A 9220-nucleotide genomic window follows, 5' to 3' on the forward strand; every position below is an offset into this window, starting at 1 on the left:
TATATATATAGTATACACACTTGTCAGCTTTCCTAAACTCCTCAAAGGCAAATGTGCTCACTTCGGCATGGATACATTCTCCTTCCAGGTCCACATAGCCCTGCTGTTTAGTACAATATGAAAGCTGGGTGACATGTTCTGCTGTAGCTGGAAAGAGGATTATTTTTCGTCATCACTGGTGATGAGCGAATACGAAAATATTAGGGTTCTGAATACCTAGTACTATTCCAGTATTCCTCACTAGTGTTGAGCAAGTAGTTAACTATTCGTACTCGCTATGCTGTTAGTGAGTACTGTCCGCTACTTGCATATTCGTTATAAGTAGCGGGCAAGTCAATGGGAAATACTCGCCAAGTAGCGAGTAACCCGAAAGCCATACTTGTCGTACGAATAGCGAATAGTAAGGCTTTCGGGTTACTCGCTACTCAGCGAGTATTTCCCATTGATTTACATTGCCCCCGCTACTCGTAACGAATATGCGAGTAGCGGACAGTACTCGTTAACAGCATAACAAATACGGATAGTTAACTACTCGCTCAACACTATACGTCACGAATAACGAACCTAATGCAAGGCAATGGGAGCCAGAGAATTTTTATTGAAGATTTCCCAGAAAAAATGCTCAAGTTCCCCATTGACTTGCATTAAGCGGGCTTTAAATGCTGCGATCTTGGTAGCGAGATCGCAAGCGATCGTACCCGCCCCCGTGGGTTGTGTGACATCGGCAAATCGCTGCCCGCCGCCCCCAACCTCGCTTACCCCCATCACACGCACTTACCTGTCTTGCAACGTTGCTCTAGCCGGCGATCCGCCTCCTTTCTAAGGGGGCGGGTCATGCGGCGTCACAGCGACGTCACACGGCATCCGTCCAAAAGAAGCGGAGAGGCGGAGACGTAAACATCATGCCCACCTCCTTCCTTCCGCATAGGCGGTGGAGGAAGGTAAGGAGATGTTCCTCGCTCCTGCGGTGTCACACACAGCAATGTGTGGTGCAGCAGGAACGACAAACAACTTTGCTAATTAGAAGAAAACGATTTTTTGTTTTAGGACGGCCTCTCCGCGGTAAACGATTTTGGTCGCTTTTGCGATCGTTTTAGGTCGCACATAAGTGTCACACACTGCGATATCGTTAATGACGCCGGATGTGCGTCACAAACAACGTGACCCCGACGATAAATCATTAACGATAACATAGCGTGTAAAGCCCGCTTTAGGTTCGTTATTCATGACAAATACTGGAATAGTACTAGGTATTCAGTACGAATATTCCCGACCCGAATATTTTACTATTCAGTATTCACCCATCACTCGTTATCACCCTTCTTCTCCAGGAACATTTCCAACTGTTCGAATTCCCATTCGAGGTCACATTTTCCTGATGGATCCTTTATAAGTCAAAGGATCTATCATAGCTGTCATGGCTCTGATAATAACAGAAGTAAACAGAATAAACACATACATTGCCCAATTACTTATCACAAATTTTCGTAATATAGGAAAATTTGTAAGGAAGATAAGAGGATACCAGAAAGAGGACCAGTCACTTTCCATGAATAATTCTTTTAGTTGATCCAAATATCAATGTTCTCCTGAATCTGGAGCTGTGTTTTGTTTTTGTTTTTTTATGTTACTGCCCCTTTCCATACCTGACATATGGCCCCATTTACCCTTTTGTGCCCCGTATGCATATGTTGTCGTTTTGGACAAACGGGAATAGTCCTCAAGAATTAGCGCACAAAGAAGAGTTGAAGAGACATAGATTTACTTACAGGTAAGAGGGAACCATTAGTGATGAGCGAGTACTAAAAAGCTCGGGTGCTCGAGGCTCGGGCCGAGCATCCCAAGATACTCGTGTACTCGGCCCGAGCACCGAGCCCAATGTTATCCTATGGGAGACCCGAGTATTTTTGTGAAATGACCCCCGGCAGCATGTAGAAACCCTAAAAATGTCACAAAAGTCTCAGAAGAGTGCTCAAATGACATGGCAACAGCATGGGGAAGACCCCTTGAAGCATTTATCACTCAAAAGTCACAGCTGTGAACAATTTTGTCCGCGTTTTACGCCATTTTTACGGACTCACCAGAAAACCTTCCAAAATGACACCAAAATGAATTTTCATGGCGGAAATGTTAAGGGCACATACCCAATAGTGAGATAGAGCTGGTGTATGTTACTTTTTGAGATTAATACATGAAAGATTTTACGTAAAACATTGTGTGGCACTCCGATGTCCAAAACGCACGTTTTGTGCTTTTTACTAGCGATGTCGGTCATTTTTTTTTTCATTCTATCTCCCGTCGGTCGGTCTCGCTCTGTCTGTCTCTCTCTGTCTTGTCTGTCCCCCTCTCACAGTCTGTCGGTCATTCTCCCCCCTCTCTCTTACTTACCGTTCCCCGATCACTGCCGCGGCGCTGCACAGCTGTGTTCACTAAACTCCGGTGGCTTTTCCTCTTTTGAAAAAGCCGGAGATTAAACAATCTCGTATTCCCTGCTTTCCTGCTTTTCGGCGCCTATGATTGGTTGCAGTGAGACACGCCCCCACGCTGAGTGACAGGTGTCTCACTGCACCCAAACACAGCAGCCGGTGTGTGTGTGTATACTGAATATGAGATGGCTGTGTGCAGAGCACAGCGCGCCCGCCGGTATAAAGGCTCGGTCACGCTGTCCAGGCCGGCCAATCACTGCAATTCCACAACTAACAGGGCTGTGGCATTGTGTGGCGCCCCTGACCTGGTCAGGCACCACTGAGTACTGCACCCATGCTGGGGACAGTACAACACAGGTAATCCAGAAGGCTGACCGGGGTGTGGTACACAGGCGCATAGTGATCAGGTCTCACACATGTACCCATGAGAGGACCCCTGGGGATCCCAGGAGGGGGAAAAGCCTTGACCTTCACTGGAATAGTGGAGGGGGCCAAAAGCCTCCATCTCCTCTCAAGGGGTGTGGTAAGAGAGTCTGGTTGCTAGGTGGCGTAGGCAAGAACAGGAGAGGAGGGGCAGTGAGTCAGTTAGAGCAGAACTCCATAGGGCTCAGTGAGGAGCAGACCTGTGGGGCTGTTGCTGTCTAACAGCGCCCGCGCAGTGGCTACTGACGGGGGAGAACGGTCAACTAGGAGTGCTACCCGAAATCCATCTTCAGCTAAAGAAAGGGCACGGAGTGGGAAGTAAGGAGACTGCTAGAGAGTACCAGGCCCAAACGGGCGGCAGATCCCGGAGCGGAGATAGATTCACCTTTCCCTGCTAAACCTGCCGGTGTGGGGCTCTCAAAGCCCACGCCACAACACCACAAAAAGCCGCAGCCACGTAGCCACAGTTAGGGCCCATAGCTCACAGGAGGCAAGAAGCTGGAGTGATCTGGCCCAGGCAACAAGCACACGGCGAACGAAGGGGAGTGAGGCTTCAGCAACTTCCCTGGGTGACCCCCATAGGGACTAAAAGTCGGGGTCACCCCAAACCACCAAGGGCTAAGGAAGGCGAGTTGGTAGTCACCCTCATAAAGTCAGCCTGAAGGATACCTGGTTCCCACCTGGTTCATCTCAGCTACGCCCGGGCTACTCACCCTGCCATCAAATGTGAGTAAAGCCCTTGAAAGACAGTTCTGCCTGTGTGAGTCATTCTGCGACTTGTAGTACTACGCATCTACACTGGACCCTGGGGCATGCCTCACTCTCAGGAGGCTACTACATCTGACTGCACATATCATCAGCCCCAGGCACCCCTAACCTGCAGTGGCGGTCCCCACTGACCGCAATACTGAGAGTGGCGTCACGATCAAACAGAAGATTTCCTACCAGTGACGGAGATCCAGCAACGTGGAGTCCCTGAAGGTAATGCACCGACACAACACCTGTGGGGCTTCACATCTGGCGTCACGAACAGGATAAGGACTAGACCTGTTCAGACAGGTGACCATGTGCCTAGGCGGTCCGCTTGAAAAATTGGAAGCGCCGCCATATTGCCACCATGAAAAGCGCGCTGAAAAACAACAGCAGCCCGCGCTGGAAGAAGTTACCGCCCACGAAGAGGTGTGGCTACCCAGAGATCCCCTGCAGAGTTCTGACCTTGCCAGCTATGAGAGTGGAAGCGTCCAGAGACGTCGGGACAGAAAGGGAGCCAGAAGCCTGCTGCTGGGAGAGGAGCTGCTGAAAGAGGCAGAGCAGAAACTGAACAGCTTGCTACTAGAGGCAACGGCGAGTCCACTGCTGGGAGATCGTGCAGAAGACGGCGCAGAAGAAATGGCGTCTGACCGCAGGAACCCAGAACCAGGCTCCGCTGCCTGGTGGTACCGGGAGCTGGCCCAGTTCTGCGACCGACTGGAGACCCGGGTCGTGGAGCAGATCAGAGAAGAACGCATGGAACTTCTGGAGATGGCTGCCGCGGTTCAGGCCTATGAGAGGGGAACCGCACGACGAGTGCCAGACCGGACGGCGACGACTCAGACCCCGATGCTGCCACCGATGGGTGAGTCCAGTATTACCCCTGCCGGCCCGGATGCCCCGACCCCTGCTGCCACGCCCGCGGTCCCTGAAGAGGCTCCCGGCGCGGCGACGCTGAGCCAGGCCGCAGCCACGCCAGGTGCGGCCCGCCAAGCCCCGGCCGCCGCAGCGATGCCCTGCTCGGCCCGCCAAGCCCCGGCCGCCGCAGCGATGCCCTGCTCGGCCCGCCAAGACCAGGCCGCTGCCAAACAGGGCGCGGCCCGCCAAGACCAGGCCGCCGCCATGCCGGGCGCGGCCCGCCAAGACCAGGCCGCCGCCATGCCGGGCGCGGCCCGCCAAGACCAGGCCGCCGCCATGCCGGGCGCGGCCCGCCAAGACCAGGCCGCTGCCAAACAGGGCGCGGCCCGCCAAGACCAGGCCGCCGCCATGCCGGGCGCGGCCCGCCAAGACCAGGCCGCTGCCAAACAGGGCGCGGCCCGCCAAGACCAGGCCGCCGCCATGCCGGGCGCGGCCCGCCAAGACCAGGCCGCCGCCATGCCGGGCGCGGCCCGCCAAGACCAGGCCGCCGCCATACAGGGCGCGGCCCGCCAAGAGATTGCATCACCATTTACCCCGGCCTGCAAGGCCAGAGCAGACACCGCTCCCCAGTCCAAAGAGGTCCCTGCTAGGAAGTCCCTGATAGGAGAGGACCCCGAATACTGGAAGCTGAAGGCTGACCTAGAGGCCCAGTTCCCACAAGAGATGGTGGATCGGTATCTGCTCCCTCCGCACACCCCCAAGAGGATTCCGGCAACCCCTGCAGCAACCACGCCAAAGAGTCCCCCGCCTGGGCCTGCTGAAGAAAGCCCATCCCCAGCACTGCCACCAAAGGAGTGCCAAGAAGAACTAAGGGGGAGAGGAGGCCAGGAAGCTGAGGAGCTGACTCCGGAGCCACCGGCAGTGGAGCAATACTCAGAGCCGGAGATGTTACCCTATTCCCGTTGGGATGAGGAGGACTTGACACCGTCTGCTGACGAAGACCAGCCCAGAAACCTCACCTGGGGCCCTGCAGGCATTGAGGTAACAGCCCAGCAGAACCCAGCCCGCAAGACCAGGCGTCGCAACAGAACAATGCTGTCCCCTGCACCACAGTCTCCAGAGCAGAGAGAAGTCACAGCCAGAGACCTACAAGAAAAACGGTCCCTGAGAAGAGCCAAAGCCCAGGTCAGAGGACCCCTTTGCAGAGGAGTAGTGGAGGATTTCAATTTGAGAAGTGGATATGGATTCATTGTAGCACCTGGTGTGAAGGAAGGGATATTTGTCAACCGAAGAGATGTGAGCGCTCATCTGCCTAGAGGACACCCTGGCAGAAACCTAAAGATGGGGGATTCAGTACAGTTTACCATGCATCAAGGCGAGAGAGGACTGTACGCGCTTGACGTAGCACTATGTACCAGCAAACCTTATAGCCATCCCATGCTACAGGAAAGAGAAACAGATACAGGAAAGGAAACAGATGAAGATAGAGAAAGCAGAGACAAGGAACCTGCAGATGAGACAACAACAGATGAAGAAAGAGGCCAAGAAAGCAACAGGTGCCGCAGCCCAACAGGCCCAAGCCCTGGTATGGAGGAGTAAAGTAAAGAAAGAAGTTACCAGTTGAAGTTTTGAAAAGTTTTGTTTTGCAACGTTCACGTTTAAGCATGTGCCCACAAAAACTATTGTGAGAAAAACCATAAACCTTAAGGCTATGAACTGGCTATAGCCACAAACTCTCGCAGTGTAAATAGTTACACCAAAAGGGCACCACCACCACCAGAGTCAGCCTGTTTAGGGGCTTGGCTCGTCTGCAACCAGGAGGAGCCCGTCCGTATATAGGGCCTTGGCTCACCTGCGACCAGAGAGCATGCCTGTTTATGGGGCCTGGCTCTCCACCACAAAGAGGGTACCTGGTCAGCACCAACTGTGGAGGCCGCCTCTACATCCTGCCAGAAGAGGCTGAAGGCGCGGATCCACCAGGCCAGGTATACCCTGAAACCACCAGCCCATGAAAGCCGCCTCTACATCCTGCCAGAAGTGGCTGAAGCCGCGGCCAACGTGAGAGGGTTTTGGGTGGGTTAACGGACTTGTGGGTGGAGGGTGGTGATGTATGGTACCTGGTGCTTTTACAAATGTTTTACATGTTTTAATGTTTTATGCATTTTAAAATGTTGTCTTGCAGCCCGAGGACGTGCTGGTGATAACTAAGGGGGAATGTGGCGCCCCTGACCTGGTCAGGCACCACTGAGTACTGCACCCATGCTGGGGACAGTACAACACAGGTAATCCAGAAGGCTGACCGGGGTGTGGTACACAGGCGCATAGTGATCAGGTCTCACACATGTACCCATGAGAGGACCCCTGGGGATCCCAGGAGGGGGAAAAGCCTTGACCTTCACTGGAATAGTGGAGGGGGCCAAAAGCCTCCATCTCCTCTCAAGGGGTGTGGTAAGAGAGTCTGGTTGCTAGGTGGCGTAGGCAAGAACAGGAGAGGAGGGGCAGTGAGTCAGTTAGAGCAGAACTCCATAGGGCTCAGTGAGGAGCAGACCTGTGGGGCTGTTGCTGTCTAACAGCGCCCGCGCAGTGGCTACTGACGGGGGAGAACGGTCAACTAGGAGTGCTACCCGAAATCCATCTTCAGCTAAAGAAAGGGCACGGAGTGGGAAGTAAGGAGACTGCTAGAGAGTACCAGGCCCAAACGGGCGGCAGATCCCGGAGCGGAGATAGATTCACCTTTCCCTGCTAAACCTGCCGGTGTGGGGCTCTCAAAGCCCACGCCACAACACCACAAAAAGCCGCAGCCACGTAGCCACAGTTAGGGCCCATAGCTCACAGGAGGCAAGAAGCTGGAGTGATCTGGCCCAGGCAACAAGCACACGGCGAACGAAGGGGAGTGAGGCTTCAGCAACTTCCCTGGGTGACCCCCATAGGGACTAAAAGTCGGGGTCACCCCAAACCACCAAGGGCTAAGGAAGGCGAGTTGGTAGTCACCCTCATAAAGTCAGCCTGAAGGATACCTGGTTCCCACCTGGTTCATCTCAGCTACGCCCGGGCTACTCACCCTGCCATCAAATGTGAGTAAAGCCCTTGAAAGACAGTTCTGCCTGTGTGAGTCATTCTGCGACTTGTAGTACTACGCATCTACACTGGACCCTGGGGCATGCCTCACTCTCAGGAGGCTACTACATCTGACTGCACATATCATCAGCCCCAGGCACCCCTAACCTGCAGTGGCGGTCCCCACTGACCGCAATACTGAGAGTGGCGTCACGATCAAACAGAAGATTTCCTACCAGTGACGGAGATCCAGCAACGTGGAGTCCCTGAAGGTAATGCACCGACACAACACCTGTGGGGCTTCACAATTGCAGTGGTCTGCCAGCCAATCCCTGCATGAGGGCTGGCTCTCAAAAGAGCGCCAACATGCAGGGATGAAGACCACGAGTACAGCACGAGTATCGCGAGATTACTCGGTCCCCGCCGAGTAGCCCGAGTACAGTGATACTCGTGCGAGTACCGAGTAGTAACAAGCATACTCGCTCATCACTAGGAGCCATATCTCAGAACAGGAGAAGTTCAACAAAACTATGTCAGATTCAGGAGAACAGTGACCCTTATAGCAGGTAAAAGAAAAAAATATTATGCACTATGTGTACGAATATCAAGTTAATGGGAGGACACTTGTTGTGGTGTATTATTCACATGACGAAAATCTTTCTATTAACAAGTTAGTATAAGATATAATGCATAATGTGTGTATAAATGATGATCCCTAATCATGTAATGACCACTTATATATTAAGGAATCAGATGTACTGCATTCCCTAATATACCCCTTGAGGTGCATAAACCTGGGTCTGCCAGTCTGGTGGCTGTAAGGCCCCCTTCACACGTCCGTGTCTCCGGTACGTGCTAGGTCCGTGCCCATATGTACCGGAGACACGGGCCCATGTATACCCATTAAAATCAATGGGTATATGTGCACGCACGTGTTCTGCCAGAGGCCCGTGCCTCCGTGTGGAGCAGACGTGTGCCATGTGCTCCACACGGATGCATGTCAGTGTTTCTCCGGCAGCACGGACCCACACACGTACCACACGGATGTCGTGTGGATGCGGGTGCACGTGACACGCGTCGGAGAAACAAACGTGGCATTGTAAAAAATAAAAAAAACACAAACTCACCTCCACCATACCTGCAGTCTCTGCCGCGTCTGTCACCTGCACCCGTCCCCCAGTGAATTTGAACAACGCATCTTCTTCACTGGGGGGCCGGAAGCAGCGTCAGCGGGGCGTGGCCTGTACCGGACACTGTCATTCAGCACCACAGACAGCTCCGGAAGAATCAGGTAAGGCGGGACTTTCCGTTCTCCGTGTGTTATTACGTAGAATACACGGTGAACATGAATGTGCCACAAACACGGCACACAGGGAGCAAACCCCCCCCTTTAACACGTACGTGACAAAAAGGATCGTTTTTTTCACGGACGTGTGAAGGGGGCCTAAAGCTGGAAAACAAGAGCGTGCGAATCGGGTCTTTGCCGGGGATGTACTATAAATATAATAACTGTAATGGCCTACCTAGGTAGGCTGTGTAGGTCATAACCACTGTATGAGCATAAGCCAGCCACTGAATATAAATCTTACAGTTTCTTCAAGGCATCTTGACCCTTCTCACCGACTATCTGCAACTCCGTTGACCGAATATAGGCTGCCAAAATGGCATTATGCACCTTCACGGGGTAGCAGTATTGCCTTGCTATA

Source organism: Anomaloglossus baeobatrachus, chromosome 2 (assembly GCF_048569485.1).
Source record: "Anomaloglossus baeobatrachus isolate aAnoBae1 chromosome 2, aAnoBae1.hap1, whole genome shotgun sequence".
Classification (NCBI taxonomy): Eukaryota; Metazoa; Chordata; class Amphibia; order Anura; family Aromobatidae; genus Anomaloglossus; species Anomaloglossus baeobatrachus.